Source organism: Thamnophis elegans, chromosome 5 (genome assembly GCF_009769535.1).
Source record: "Thamnophis elegans isolate rThaEle1 chromosome 5, rThaEle1.pri, whole genome shotgun sequence".
NCBI classification, from domain to species: Eukaryota; Metazoa; Chordata; class Lepidosauria; order Squamata; family Colubridae; genus Thamnophis; species Thamnophis elegans.
Window position 1 is genome coordinate 39,104,691 of NC_045545.1, and position 16,657 is coordinate 39,121,347.

The window sequence follows — 16,657 nt, forward strand, 5'->3', positions numbered from 1 at the left end:
AACAATGCAGCTGGGGCTCGTTATTGGCGTCTTCTGGTGATAAAAGGACACATGGTGCCACGTCCTGGTTGCAGGAGTCAACGTTCATTCATTCGTTCAGCATTCATCGGTCCTGGTTTGTTTGTGAGAGACACTTGGAGAAGTGATTTGCTTTCGGTAACCCTGATTCAAGGAGACACTTGGAGAAGTGAATTGTTTTGTAAGAGTTTTGTTTTGTATTCTGTTATCTCCTCGTCAGAGACTTTATTTATGTTTATTTTTGGGCTTGCAGCCAGTCTGAGCCAAGAACTGATAAAGTTCTTTCCTTTTAAGTTTGTCTGCTGTCGTCTGTTAACGAGCGGAGGAGGGGGGACAGAACAGATTGACTCCTCCCCGACAAGCCTCCATTTGATGAATTATGGAGCAATTAATTGCTGAAAATAGGCAAATGGTCCAACAAATCGCGGTGTTGTCAGACCAAATTACGCAGTTGCAGAGAGCTGCAAAAAACCCCAGCCAAGGAGGAAGTGCCCAGTAGCCATGCCAGATAAATATGATGGGAGTCTGACCATGTTTGCCGCGTTTCTGGGACAATGCCAGCTGTTCCTGAGTTTGAGAGAGGAGGACTTTCCCACTGACCGGACGAAGGTGGGATTCATTATCAGCTTGCTCTCAGGACAGCTGCCCGTTGGGCTACCCCCTTGTTAATTCAGCAGAGCCCTTTGTTAGATGACTTCCAGGGCTTTTGTCAGTATTTCAAACGGATGTTTGAAGATCCTATCAAGGGGGAAACATCAGCTAGAAGTCTGAAGTCACTGCAGCAGGGGAGTGGTTCATTGCAAGACTATGTTAGTGAATTCAGGCTGCGTAGCCAGGATTCCACGTGGAATGAACCAGCTCTAATGGACACGTTCCAGGATGGATTGTCTGAGGCCTTGCAGGATGAACTGGCAAGGGTGGACAGGCCACCGACATTCGATGCATTGGTCCACTTGTGCCTCCGGATAGATGCCCGGCTGCAGAGGCGAAGGCCTCACTGTGTATTCCAGGAGACCACCAGCATGCCGGTTCAGCAAGGGACTGCAGTGGACTGGGAGGAGCCCATGGAGTTGGGTGCTGTCAGACCTCGAGTGTCATGGGCAGAGATGGACAGACGACGTGCTGAGGGATTGTGCTTCTACTGTGAGGATCTTGGACACCTGGCAGGGAGTTGCCCCAAGAAGAACAGAAGGGTTGCATGGACTGCAGCCGTCCCTCAGCAACGCACTATCATGTCGGACAACCAGCATGTTTGTGCGGTCGTGATACCCCATTCGCACAAGGTAGCGTGCATTCGGGGGTGTGGAGTCCCAGGACGGATGCCCTGCCGAGTAAAGTACAGAACTCTGACCCTGCGAACTCGCTCCCACCTCGGACTGTTCTACCTGTTGCATCCTGCGCTGCCGTTTGTCATCCCGTGAGCAAGCAGTCTCTGATGCGGGATTCGCAGCGGGGTGACAATTGGGTGGAGCGATGAAAGGCAGAAGTGGGGTCGGCGTCCCCATGGACTTTGGAAGGGGATCTTGTGAAGTGTTGGGGCCGGCTTTATGTTCCCGCAGGGCACATCTGTTGATGGGTGCTCTCGCAGGTTCATTGCGCGTCTGCATCAAGACATTGGTTTTTTTTTCGGACGTTGCACCTGGCCTCCCGTCAATTTTGGTGGCCCCATCTGAAAAATGACGTGCGGAGGTGCGTGGAGTCATGTGCCCAGTGCCAATGGGCCAGGTCTGCAAGGAGAACTCCGCCAAGATTCCAGCCTTTGTCAGCTCCGGTCCCCGCAGCACTGGACTTTGTTTCTAGGTTCCCGGCGGGGTACCAGTGTCTTGGACCGTGTTCCATGGAGGCTGTCACCAACCCTTCTGGGCCGCACCCTGATCGTTGAAACCAGGGGAAGGGCTCTGCAGGAGGGGATTGTGTGGTGGCTCGGCAGGGGTTGGTGGAGCTGCCGCCAGACTCCGACGGTGAGGGGTCATGTGGGTTGGCCTTGGAGGAGGTGGAGGACCCTGGACAGGGTGTTAGGGCTTGGACGGAGCTATTGGAGTGGCCACCAGTCGCCAACAGTACGGGGGCTGGTAGGTCGACCATGGAGAGGGTGGAGAACCCTGGACAGGGTGTTAAGGCTTGGCCGAAGCTGGTAGAGCTGCCGTCAACCTCTGACAGTACGGGGGCTGGTGGGTCAGCTTTGCAGAGGGTGGAGGACCCTGGACAGCGTGTTAAGGCTTGGCCGAAGCTGTTAGAGCTGCTGTCAACCTCCGACAGTATGGGGGCTGGTGGGTCGGCCTTGCAGAGGGTGGAGGACCCTAGACAGGGTGTTAGGGCTCGACCGAAACTGGTAGAGCTGCCATCAACCTCCGAAGTTAGGGGGGCTGGTGGGTCGACCTTGCAGAGGGTGAAGGACCCTGGACGGGGTGTCGACGCCGTGAAGGGCAGAAGGAAACATGGTGGCCACCGGATACCTCGGGAGTTCCGGCTCAAGGGGGCTATTCCTGCAGAGGCTTGGGACTCATGAAAAAGGCACCACAGGAAATGGGTGCGGGCCATCTGTTGGACAAGTCATTCCAACAGCATCCAGACCATTGGAACCCGGGGAAAGGACCCTGTGGTGGGGGATAGTGTTGTGACTCAGCAGAAGTCTCCTGTGTCTTTTCGGGATGCAAGATTAACAATGCAGCTGGGGCTCGTTATTGGCGTCTTCTGGTGATAAAAGGATGGATGGTGCCACGCCCTGGTTGCAGGAGTCAACGTTCATTCATTCGTTCAGCATTCATCAGTTCTGGTTTGTTTGTGAGAGACACTTGGAGAAGTGATTTGCTTTCTGTAATCCTGATTCAAGGAGACACTTGGAGAATTGAATTGTTTTGTAAGAGTTTTGTTTTGTATTCTGTTATCTCCTCGTCAGAGACTTTATTTATGTTTAATTTTCGGCTCGCAGCCAGTCTGAGCCGAGAACTAATAAAGTTCTTTCCTTTTAAGTTTCAGTTCAGTTCAGTTCAGTTTATTAAATTTCTATGCCGCCCTTTTCCCCCGAAGGGGACTCAGTTTGTCTGCCTGTTGTCTGTTAACGAGCGGAGGGGGGGGGGGAAAGAACATATACCTACATGTTCTGCTGCTTTGCTTTAGCAAAACACATTTTGCTTTTGATGCATCAGGATTTGCCTGGAGGATGGCATTCTTCCACCCTCTTCTATTATGTAATCTTAGATTGTACTGGCATTATATCAGAGCAGAGATGTTATGGCGCTCCAGCTGTTGCAATGGAGCTTTGGAGATGTCCTCTGAATCCAATTATTTCATCACAAATGATAAAATAAGCAACTTGCTGTCATGATCAAAGCTGTTCTATGTGTCTGCAATATCATGGTGCATATCCAAAAGCATGTATCACAAGAACATAATGCACACTTCATTGTTTGGCTACTTTTGCAGAGTATTCGGCCTGGATTCTTGGAATTGTGGTAGAGCAACAGCTGAAGGGCCTCAGATTCATAGAAATATAGACTTGGAAGGAACAACTTGGATCATTGAGTCCAATACTCCGCTTAAATTCAAAATAATGCATTCCCAGCAGACTTCCTTGAACATATATACCGCTGGGTGTATACAGAGTGTACATACTGGACAAGTGATTCCAAACCATTTTTATTGTAATGAAACGTTCTTCTGTGATTTAATTTGAATCTATTTTCCAATTATTGAAATCCATTCTTTTGCATCCTGCACTCTGGAATGAGAGAAAACAGAGACTGATTTTCTGTTTAACCTCCTTTAGATAATTTGACAATTACTATCCCTGTGCCCCCTCGGTCACAATTAATACAGTTGTATTGTATTCGCATTGTATTGTATTTCTGAAAAGAATTAGAATCTCCCATGCTGCAGAATGCCCAGTCTTTGATTTAATATTCCTTTAATTCTGATGATTGGTAACTTATTATCTGGGCAGGACATGGGGAAAATGCCTATGCAAATAGCTCAGAACAGACCTGAATATGTTTGCTTAGTTCTTTGAAATCAATAGATTTTGCTCCCAAGTTTAAGATTACAGCCCAAGAAATTTTTAGCCAGTGTTTTAACTATCTGGAAATTTTTAATTGATGTTGGGAACAGCAATAGTATGCTGCTTTGATCATTTTTAAAGCTTCCTCTTTCATTGTCACTTGGAGAAAACAGTTCTGACACAGGGATTTGCTTTCATTTGTCGTGTTCTGTTTTAATTTGATCTCAGGCAGCAGAATGTAAATATTCTTGGGAATCCTGTTTATCATGGCTGTTTCTTCTTTCCAATGAGAAACTAGTGAGAAAAAGAACTGACCTTCCAGTTGCATTTTTTTTGCACACTGATCAATGGTGGGATTCACAAATTTTTACTACCAGTAGTAAAAAGTGCCCACATTATGGGTGTGGGTTTGTGGCTGTGGTGTGGCTTTGTGGGCGTAGCTTTGTGGGCATGGCAGGGGAAGGTTACTGCAAAATCCCTATTCCCTCCCCACCCCACTAACCTGCTTTCCAGCTCCGTTCTCCTGTTTAGGGCAACAAAAGAAGATCAGCTGGGAGGCAGCTGGGGTGGGGCCAGCCTATTTGCCGATTGTCCGAACCACTCAAACTTTCCGCTACCGGTTCTCCAGAACCTGTCAAAACTGGCTGAATATCACTTCTGACACTGATAGTAAAGAAAAGCTTCTGTTCTGGACTTCCAGCATCTTTACAGATTAGAGGATCTTGCCTTTCACCTGCCCCAGCCCCATCTTCAGTGTAATTTCCCTCCCCTTTTGAAACAGTCAAGTGCATTGTTTTGCTAAGGTCATGTTCAATCTTATTTTCCTGGAAATAAAAACAGATAACTTCCCTTGACCTTACTGATCTTACTGCTTTCTAGGTATCTCAGAAAGGCTCCTGTACTTTTTGGACATGCCGTTTTGACCATGAAGAGCCCCATTTCTTCTCCTTTTGTTTGGAAATTTATTTTCCAGCTAGATGACCATGCATTATGCATTTATAAAAATCTGAAGAACTTTTGTCCCCACCGTATTTTATTCTCATGTACAGTAAATGTAAGCACAACAAATCTTAAAATGGAGAGATTAATATATATCCCCACTCTTAAATAATCAAAGATATTCTACTAGATCACATTATCTGATTTAGTAGATTGTCTAGCTATGCCTTTCAGTATTGTTTACCAATGCCAGTACAATCCCATTTTAAAGCCAGCTTTAAGCAAAAAATAAATAAAAAATCCTGAACACTTAAAATTAATAATATGAGATGATACATGTGTAACCCTCTTTGTTTTACTTCTATAGTACTTTCAGTAGATGAGATTTTAAATCACTTCTGCTGCTCTGAGAACATCCTCGGAGTTTGTACTGGCCAATTGAAAGCTGTTCTACCAAAATATTGAAAGACTTAAAGTTTGGTTCGACAAATACCTGCTATGATTCAGGTGTAGGCATTGAGTGTCATGATTAGGTAACCTGCAGTGATAATGAGTTAGACCACAATTGGATCTAGAATTTTTCCAAGTGGACCAAGAGTTCTACTACTAAGCTGCTTCCTTTCCCAATAGTAGTAGTATAGTATAGCCTTTATTGTCATTGTACATCATGTATACAGTGAAATTGGTTTTACCCTCACTGGTGCAATCCATGACAAAAAATACAAACAACATAAATAGTATAAAGAATAATCCCTATGCAAGTAATTAGGAGGAAAAAGAAAGAGAAAGAATAACTAGTCATACGTTTCCGCATGTGACTGTAGTGATTGTGGATGTGTTTAAGAGTCTGACAGCCCAAGGATAGAAACTATTTTTAAACCTATTTGTTTGGCTGGCCATCTGCCCGATGATAGAAGTGCGAAGAGACACTGACCAAGGAGTGAATCATCTCTGAGTATCTTCCTTACTCTTCTAAAGCAGTGAGACCTCATGATGTCATCCAGTGGTATTAGAGGCTAACCAATGGTTTCTTGTGCCAAATTAATCACTCTCTGTAGTCCCTTCCTGTCTGCAGCAGTTAAACCAACATACCATACTGTAATGCAGTATGGGAGGACACTTTCTATCATGGACCAATAGAAAGTGGTCATCAGACGTTGTTCCACCCGATTTTTTTGCAGAACTCTTAAGGAATTGACGTCTCTGTTGGGCCTTGCCAATCACCAGGGATGTTGTTTTTCCAGGTGAGATCTTGACTAATAAGCACTCCCAAAAATTTAAATAAATTCTTAATAAATAAAGGAAAGGGTCCATTGTCTCAAGAAATGTCTACTAATTCATGACTACATGAGTTCATATTTATTTAAAGGTCAGGTGGTAAACCAGGTCAGGCCATTTGTTCACCTGACAATTACATCTAATCTGATAACCAGAATTAAATTGAATTGAATTTGAATTTATTATATTTCTATGCCGCCCTATTCCCAGAAGGGACTCAGGGCAGCTCACAAATCAAGTCAGGGGAGGGAGAGGATACAAATAGGAAAAAAAAGACATGGACAAAAACAATACCACAATTAAGAAACAATCAACAACCACACCATTCGAGCGGGGACAAGAACTCATCAGCCCCAGGCCTGTCGGAACAGCCAGGCTTTAAGGGCTTTGCGGAAAGCCTGGAGGGTGGTCAGGGTTCGAATCTCCACGGGGAGCTCGTTCCAGAAGCATTCAGGGGCCTCAGAAATAGGTCTTCCAATCACCTGTTATATTATCTCCTTAGCTAAAGGTGCCAACAATTAAGTTTGAGAACTGCTGCAATACATGCAGATCATATGTTCATCCAATTAATTGTAATCCTTATGACTTTTTGCAGATGAAAATGGGAACATTCTTGTTATTCAGACCCAATAGTATAAATAAAGACCTCACTACACAAGGGGGCCAAGGCTAGATAATATCTAATTAGGTTATTCGTGGATATGTCTTGATTTTAGGGCTCTGGATGTAACTGCACATTCATTTATTTCAAGCTGAATCCATTTAGCAGTGGCACCTCCCTATGTGGTCTCTCTTCAACAGCTCTCTCCTCTGCCTAGAGGTAAACAGACTGTGGAAAATAATTGATAAGATTTATACTGTGGGTATTTCTAGGTACAGGAAGCCACTAAGCTTCCAGGCCTTCTGAGTCTGTCATCAGCAAATGAAAAGATTCTGAAGCTATATGAGCACAATAAACATTTTCGTGAAATAGGCTTTATGAAATAATTAAAAACCTGGAAAAGCTTATCCTCCCCTCCCATCTGTATGTTAATTTGTGTCTGGGTATATACTGGTTCATTTCAAACTGGGTATATTATCTATCTATCTATCTATCTATCTATCTATCTATCTATCTATCTATCTATCTATCTATCATCTACCTATCCATCCACCCTCTGTCTGTCTGTCTGTCTGTCTGTCTGTCTATCATCTACCTATGCATGCATGCATCCATCCATCTATCTATGTCTTAAAGAGAAGCACCAAAACTGGAATTTAGAAGCAGATCTCATACCAATGGCCAGATTCCTTCACAATCTCTCTTAGTTGGAGCCACAGATGGCTTTTGGGTCAGAAGGTAAACTTGAAAATGAATTGATGTTTGATGCTACCAGATATTCTTGGGAGTTTCCTTGTGATGATATCCCAATGATACCAGCATGACAGGAACTGCTCTTAAAAGTCCCAAAGAGATTAATTTTTAAAAACTTGACTATTTGTCATGTCCTTCTATGTTCCTCAGTAATCCCTCTGCAATTCTAGTTACTTTTGATCTAATTTTCACAAGGCAATAGCCAGCATTGATTTAATGCTCTTTGCTATCTCTCAGCAGCAGTGCTGCTATCCAAGTAAATGTCATGGGCTTACATTCTGAAAGGGACACATTTTAAAAAAACAAAAACAAAATCCTTATATGCCGCAGAAGTCCTGTCTATGCCCTTCCCTAAGATAACCTCTGGAGAAATGAGGATGCTTGATGCAACAGTAGCACGACTCTACAGCATTTCTCATCTTGTTTAGAATTAAAGAGTGAGAGAAAAGGTGTCAGGGCTACAGGAAAGAATGGAGACAGAAAGTACACCAGGTGAGAAGAGTGACAAATAGAGTCCCTGGAGGGGCGAAAGTAAAGGAGGAAGAGAAACAGAGGGAAATTGTGCATCCTTAATTTTGAACTCCCAGAGGGCATTTGGCTTACAGCTCACCAGTGCCATTGTTTCCCAAGGAAAACTTCTCCCCATCTCTCTGAACATATTCACAAACAGCCTTGTAGCAGATAAAATGCTAACAAATGTGATAACATGATGATTTTACCATCAATTCCTGCTATTGTGTCCATGTCAGAGGCAGAAGTGAAAGGGAGTCTATTCTGTTTCAGCACCTGCCCTATGGAATGTTATCCTGCCAGAGATTCATGTTCTTTCTGATGTTTGGGAAACTGCTAAACACCTCATTGTTGTCCCAGAACTTGGGTTGGAGTCCTTCTTTGATTATGATTAAATTATGATGAAGGGTATTGTCCTACTGATCATACAGGGCCTGACCTGAACCCTTTTTAAAGCACAGTCATCTTACATTTGGATAAATAAATAAAATCTAGATAACTTTAGCTGATTTGGGGCGGGGGACATAAACATTATCTTATCTGATTAATACATGGATGGAAAATAATCCAGTTTAATAGCTAACCTGGAAAACCAAAAGAACATTCAAGAAAAATGGTCTCCTAGGCCTTCGGTTAGGATATTTTGGAAGTGACCAAGACATGTCAGAGCCCTGTAATCTAGGAGAAATTTAATCTGGTTGATCATGAGGAAGTGGACAGGATCCTTGTGCTGTGAGCAAAGCCACCTGTTGCAGGATCCAATCTGAGTTGGTCACCAGGTCCAGAGGTTTAGTTTTCCAAGCTTTCAGACTCATGCTGGAATTCATCTTCAGCGAACTTCTCTCTCCAAAATGTGTGTGTGAGAGAAGTTTCCTGAGGATGGGCTTCATCTGAGTCCGAAAGCTCTGAAGACTAAACCTCTAGTTCCAGTGACCAATCCGAATTGGCTCCTGCAATATTATCCTGGGACACATATATTTGTCTTCATTTGGTACTTCATTTGGTATCTATGTCCCTTCTGTTGGTTAAGACCTCCTGGGAGGTGGAATTTGATGGCTCTGAATAATGTGGAAGAGAGTGATACCCCCTACCTTGAAGGAAGTGATGGTGCATCCCCTTGTCAAGAGGCCACATTAGGCCCAACGGTTTTAGACAACTTTCATTTCTTTTTAGGGAAAGTTGTTGAGAAGGTGGTTGGCAGTCAGCTACAAAGGGCTCTGGATGAAGTGGATTACTGGACCCTTTTCAATCTGGATTCAGGCCAGGGAATCCTGAAATAGCATTGATCATGCAAGATTATTTGAGAACGCTTGGGATGTGAGGGTGCAATCATTCTGGTGGTCTTCCTAGATCTCTCAGTGCCTTTCAATAACATTGACCATGTTATCCTTCAGGACCAGCTTTGAGAGTTGGGAGTGGGGAGCAATGTTTTACGATGCTCCTCCTCTTTCATGGCCAATTCCAATCAGTATTAGAGAAGGAGAAGAGGTTGAGCCCTAAACCTCTGCAATGTGTCTTTCTCCAGGGTGAAAATCTTTCATTGCCCCTTTTTAATGTGCATATAAAACTTCTGGGCAAGGTCATGTATACTTCAGTAACAGAGTTATCAATGCCTGAATGCACTACCCGACACTGTGGTTTCTTCCCCAAACTCCCCAAACTTTAACCTTAGATTGTCTACTGTCAACCTCACCCCATTCCTAAGAGGTCTTTAAGAGGCGTGCATAAGTGCACCAGCGGCCTACCGTCCCTGTCCTAATATTCCCTTGTATTCGTATTCATTTCATGTATTCATGTTTATACTTATATCTGTTATCTAATTCATGCTTGATGAAATAAATAAAATAACAAATAAATAAATACTCAGCTATCTCCACCCCTAACCAGGCAGATGATGCTGTTGCAGTGCTGATGAAGTATTTGGATGCTATAAAGCAGTAGTGTCAAACTCACAGTCTGTGGGCTGGATGTGTCACGCACTGGCCACGCCCACACCCAGTTTAGCGAAGGGGGGAAAGTCATGATACATCATGTGACAATGCCATGACGACGCAAGTTTGACACTCCTGCTATAAAGGTTTGGATGGGAAGAGCCAGTTTCAACTCAACCCTAGCAAGATGGAGTGATTTTGGCCTGGGGAAACCAAATATCCAAAATCCCTCCATCTTGCTGGGGTTGACCTATTCATAAAACAAGTGATTTCCCCCCTCACTTTCCAGGTAGTTCTTCTTTAGCAGCTGTCTTATTTAACAACATAAACAGTTATGACAGTGATAAAAAGTAACTCTTTGATCAATTCTGCAAAGATATTTACAACCTTTGCAGGTCTGTAAAGCAAAGGGAAATTGAAGTAAGATCATATACACAGTCAGAGTTTAACTTAGTGACTACTTCACTTAATGACCAAGTTAGAAAAAGATTTTCACTTTGCTTTTGTTACAACATAACACCTGAATGTTTTGAAGTTATCCTGGTAGCTTTTCATAACTAACTAACCTATCAGAAACATTATCAAGAGAGGTGCTTTCATTGTTATTATCCTGTTTTTTTTCCAGTGCTCTACCTTTTAAAACAAAAAAAATGTCCCATGGTTTTAAAAATATTTTTAGAAAATTTTCCTAGTAAGTTCTACTACTAGGATGTCTGACCCTGTGAAAAAATTTAACATCTATTATTATACCCATTAAATTTGGCTTTTCCTCCAAAACTCTGCCATTGCAGATGTCTGTCTTGGAAAGAGGAGATCTGGCACTGCCATCAAAGGTGAAGGTTTGTCATCATATTTTCTATGTATACTTTCCCTGAAAGAAATGGTATTTGGTTTGCTAATAATTTGTGTAATTAGTCAGCTGCCAGAGCAATTAAAGATGTATAATGAAGATGTGAATTCCTGAGAGCACATAGTAATTTGAAAAAAAGTATCTCTAAGGGCCACGTTTCTTCAGATCCAGCTGTTTCCTTTGTGTCCTCATTTATATCCTGTTCATCATTGATTTTCAGTGCTGAAGATCATGTAATTAATGCTCTGCTCCTAAATATATCATCACCCAATGCAAAGTGGTTTCAATGAGGCTTATCCATAACACTGCATTGTATATCTTGTCACCAGTGGTGGGATTCAAAATTTTTTACTACCAGTTCTGTGGGCGTATCTTGGTGGGCGTGGCATGGCTTAGTGGGTGTGGCAGGGGAAGGTTACTGCAAAATCCCCATTTTGTCCTGATCAGCTGGGTCTCGGGAAGCAGAGAATAGATGGGGCGGGGTCAGTCAGAAGTGGTATTTACAGGTTCTCAAAATTACTACTCAAAATTTCCGGTACTGATTCTCCAGAATTAGTCAGAACCTGCTGAATACCACCTCTGCTTGTCACCCTTCACTATACAGTAGCCCCTACTAATGAATGATTTCGACATGATTCAGAACTGCATTGCCTGGAATCGCCTAAGAGAGCAAAGTTAGGCTTCATGGTGTATTGAGTCTATTCTGCTATCAGCGTTTGATTGATGGCCTGTGCTTGCTTCTCATATGCATTATTGTGAAAGGTCTTGCTTGTTCATTAGCAAAATCTAGTAGACATATGTCCTGTATAATTTTGCTCCAAGCCACATAAAATTCAGTTCACCAGAGGAAACATCTTTTGGGCACTGGTACATTTCAGCTAAAACCCTTCGATTTTGGCACAGGTTCTTCAGACCTGAGTTCCAAACTATTGCAGTATCTGCCTACTGGTGGTTAAACCTATAATGTTCACCAACAACAACTGTGTCTAAGCCAGGACAATTGATGGAGAGGAGAATTTCTTTATTAGTCTCTTTATTGCAGTAATAGACCAGCATTTAAGTGCAATCAAATCAAATCAAATCAAGCATAGGAGGGATGAGAAGAATCTCATTTGTGTCCACTAGGAACAGAGAAAATGTCATTTGACGAATGAATCAATCACCAAGCCAACTCCATAGTGCACCTTCAAACATGCACCAGTTACTAGGTAAACATGCATCCTGCAACACATAAGTTTGTAAAGTTTGTTTAGTTCAAGTCTGTTTAACGATAAGCAACCATAACAATTGATTTAAAAAGCTTTTGAACTTGCCTTTCAAGGCTCTGAATAACAGGCTCGGCAAGGCATATAAATGACCTGAGCAAAGCCCAAAATATGGAGAAATGTATTTATTTAGTCATCACATTTATATGGCTGACTATCTCATGCAAAACCATTCTGGACAGAATGCATTAGATGTATTATATGTCTACTGTATATCTACAAAGTAGATATACAAGGGAAAGTGTATCTTTAGCTTCCGTAGCTGGGACAACTCCATAGACAGCAGTAGCAGGCCAATTAAACAGAATTAAAGTTGATGTATGTTACTGGACACACATTTTCAGTCTGCAATTGGTTTCAGATACAACAGGACATTGCATTCCAGCACTATCAATATTCTCATGCCACCTCCCAGCAAAGACTAGCTAGAATGACAAATACCTAGTCATAGGCTTAATTTGGTTTATATTTAAGGTGACCAGATTTTCAGATTGGAAAAGAGGGACACCTTTGACCGGGGGGGGGGGGGGGGGCTTGATTAAAAATTTTATACGGAGCAACAAAAATTTTCATACATCACAAAAATAGTATTGTAATATATTTTTTTATTTCAACATAACTACAATTTACAAATATAATACGTTTATTTACATTTATATTTATTAAATATATTGACAAAAATTATGTACAGAATAATTTTACTCTTTGGCATATTTCTCACTTGAGTGAATTTTTTTTAGTAGATTGCTGTCATTGTTTAAAAGGTCATGAAATTTTTCACACGAATTTGTTAAATTATATTTGACACATAAAATGGCTTTCAAAGTCTCAACACTTAATTGTGATTTTTCTGATGTCCACACTTGATTTACTGTAGAAAAAACACGTTCAGTCGCAGCATTAGTTCCTGGTAAGGACAGCGCATATTCCACAATTTTTAATACATTATTGTATGAAATATGGTTTGTTTGAAAATGATGAAATATTTCTAGCCATTTGTTCTCTATTGTCATTTTTGCTGATGCCCAAGATTCAACCTTTTCCTTATTCATATATTGTTTTAAATATGATACCTCAGTAAAAAGATTAGTTTCAGAAATATCACTATTTGGGAAATTTTGATTAATATGCTCGAATGATTTTTGCACATCATGCCAATCAAGTTCTTTTTTTAATGCAACCCAAGTAAAATGTTCAATATCATTATAATGTACCGTCCACTCTTCTAAATAATCTACGCAGTTACTATAGAACTTTTTAACATGATTCATGGTGTCTGCATGATTTATTGCACCTTGTTCTTCTAGCTGCCTTATACTATTACGGATAGTTATGGGAATAAAAATATTTTCTAACCGCTCTTGACACTGAAATTTTAAATTATTAAGTTCATTTGCTACTTCGATTACCGAAATTTTGTCACCTTCAATAAGTTTTATACTATTTTGAAAAAGAGCTGCTTGATTGTGTACAAACTCTAGCCAAATTTTTGAAGATTCTTTTTCAAAAAACTCTTCTAAAATTCTAGGACATTTATCCTGTGATAGAAAGTAGGACTTCAAAGGATTGTATATTTGTAAAATTCTTTCGACAGCTGGCAAAAGAGCTAACCAGCGCGTTTTACTGTATCCAAGTATTTTGCGATATTCGACTTCCGCATTTTCACAAAATTCTTTAAGCATTTCAACACGCACAGTGTATATATAAAAATAAGAATAGATTTTAACAATAATATTTTCCACATCTATGGGCAACAAGTCAGCAGCTGTTTGAATGGCATTATGTATTATGTGCGCTGCACAACCAACACCAATAATGTTTTGATTAAGCTTTTTGTTTAATTTATAAAAAATATTATTTGTACCTCTTCTCGCTTTTCCTCCAAAATTTGCATTCGTATTGTCTCCACAATATGCAATTATTTTGTGTTTTAAATTGTTTTGTTCCAAAATATTAACAATGGAACTGAAAATTATTTCCGAAGTTTCGCCAGGCAAAGAAACAAAATCTAACATTCTAATTTGTATTCCGGTTTCCGAATCAAAAAATCTAATAAGGGTTGGAAATAATTTGATATCCTTATGATTAGATGCATCAGAATATATGGATACAAAATTAATTTTCTCTAGATTTTTGTTTAATTCTGAAAATGCATATGGGGAAAGCACATTATGCACAATTGCCTCGGATTTTGTTCTAGCACAAGTAAATTTTTTGTTGAATAACTTTTTGACAACTTGTGATGTACAGTCCATAGATCTGAAGGAATGATTGTGATTAATAGCATGAAAAGACATAAGTCCTTCTGCTAATGCTAATTTCTTTTCTTCGTCTGCATACGTTGGTTTACGAAAATATTCCTGCATTCTGGAGGAAGATGCAGCAGCATCTACATATCTTTTATGTTTCTGCGTCTCCAAGTGCTTTGTAATATCATGCCTCCCACCGTGCGAAATAGAAAATTCACCATTACATTTCTCACATCTTACTATGTGATCGCTTTTGGTTTTTTTTAAGAAAAGGAAATTCACTTCTTAGATCATCGTTGAATTTGCATCCTCTTTTCTTACTCATTATGTTAATAATATAAAAAAAATTAAAATTATATGATTTTATATGATATAAAATTCAACGAGGGTGAAACACACCAAATCTGGCAAAGCTGCCTTGCACCAACCTGGCCTGCCCATAGAATAGCAGCCACTTTGAGACACATAAACCTGGTCTGAACATATTGCATCACAAAGAAAACATTTGCAAAAAGGAACATTTCTTGTAGTAAATATATTTTATAAACAATTTAAAAATAAAATCCCCCCAAAATAATAAAAAAGGTATTCTATAAATAAAAGAAATCCTTTAAAACCATTGTTAAGTATTACACCAGCAATAATTTATACTGTCACCATTTCAAACTATTCCACACAGAATAAATTGAAGTAAAATCATTTTAAAAAATTCTATACTCAATACTTTGAAATGGACTCAGGAGTCATGATTGACACTGAGTGAATTTGCACTTTTAATAATCAGGAAGATACAATGGCATTGAAAAAAGTGACTGATGACCATTTTTCACACTTAGCGACCATCAGAAATACGAATCTGTTGCCAAACATCAACATTTGATCGCGTAACCATGAGGATGCCATAATGGTCGCTAAGTGTGAAAAATGGTCATCAGTCACTTTTTTCAATGCCATTGTATCTTCCTGATTATTAAAAGTGCAAATTCACTCAGTGTCAATCATGACTCCTGAGTCCATTTCAAAGTATTGTGCATAGAAATTTTAAAAATGGCTTGTTTCAATTATTTTGGATAGAATCTTTTTTAAAATAGTCTAAGACAATTTAAAAAAAGAATCAACACAGAATACCACTATTTTAAAAATCATATGTACAATAAATAAAATATTATTTTAAAATACATTAAAAAAATAAAAGAAAAAAACCCGGCTCACTTACCAGCAGGCAGGCAGAGTCAGCAGATCTTTGTAGCGATGGATGGAAGCACACAGGGAGCCTATATACGCAACTGCAGTAACAATGACAATGATGAAGGATTGGATTGAGTTAAAGAATAAAAGAATTCTGATCTTAGAAGGCCATGACCTGCAGGCAGGCTGGCATAATTTCTTATGGAATGACAAACATAAAACGCACAAATACTTTCAAAATCATTTAATTAGGAGAACTTTACTGCAACAATGGTTCAAAATAAAAAAATCCACTATGTGAAAACCCCAAATTGGCTATCACCAACAGAAAGAACGATACACCCAAATTTTACAGATTGGAACAAAATTCTAAGATACAGAGATCTAATTGACAGACAGGGAAATTTAAAAACAATTGAAGAATTGGCAGATCAGAATATGAAAGGTGATTGGCTAACCTATCTCCAAATTAAAACTAAATACAATAAAGACACTAAAATATATGGTATTGAAACAGAACCACACGAATTGGATAAAATTATTCAAAGACTGGACAGAAAGATGATAGGGAAAATATACAAATACCTCTTGAAGTATCAAATGGAAGAGGAAATTGTAAAAGAACCAATGATAAAATGGGCACAGAACTTTGGCTATAACATTGAACTAGACAAATGGGAAAAATTTGGGGGAATAAATTTAAGAATGACACTATCAATCCCATACAAGGAAAACCAGTACAAAATTCTTTATTATAGATGGCATCTGGCACCGTCAAGGTTGGGCAAAATTTCAACAAATACCTTGCTAAATTGCTGGAAATGTGATTCAATACATGGCACATATTATCATTTATGGTGGACTTGTGAAGAGGCAAAAAAATTCTGGAAAAGGATCAAAAATCGGTTGGAAGAAATAACAAAGGTTAAGTTAGATTGGAAACCTGAACTCTTTCTATTAGGAATTATACCGACGAAATACAAAAAAGAAATACAATATCTAATATTACGTATACTTATAGCAGCAAGGATAGCTTTCGCCCAGAAGTGGAAAAATAAACTAAACCTAAATGAAGAAG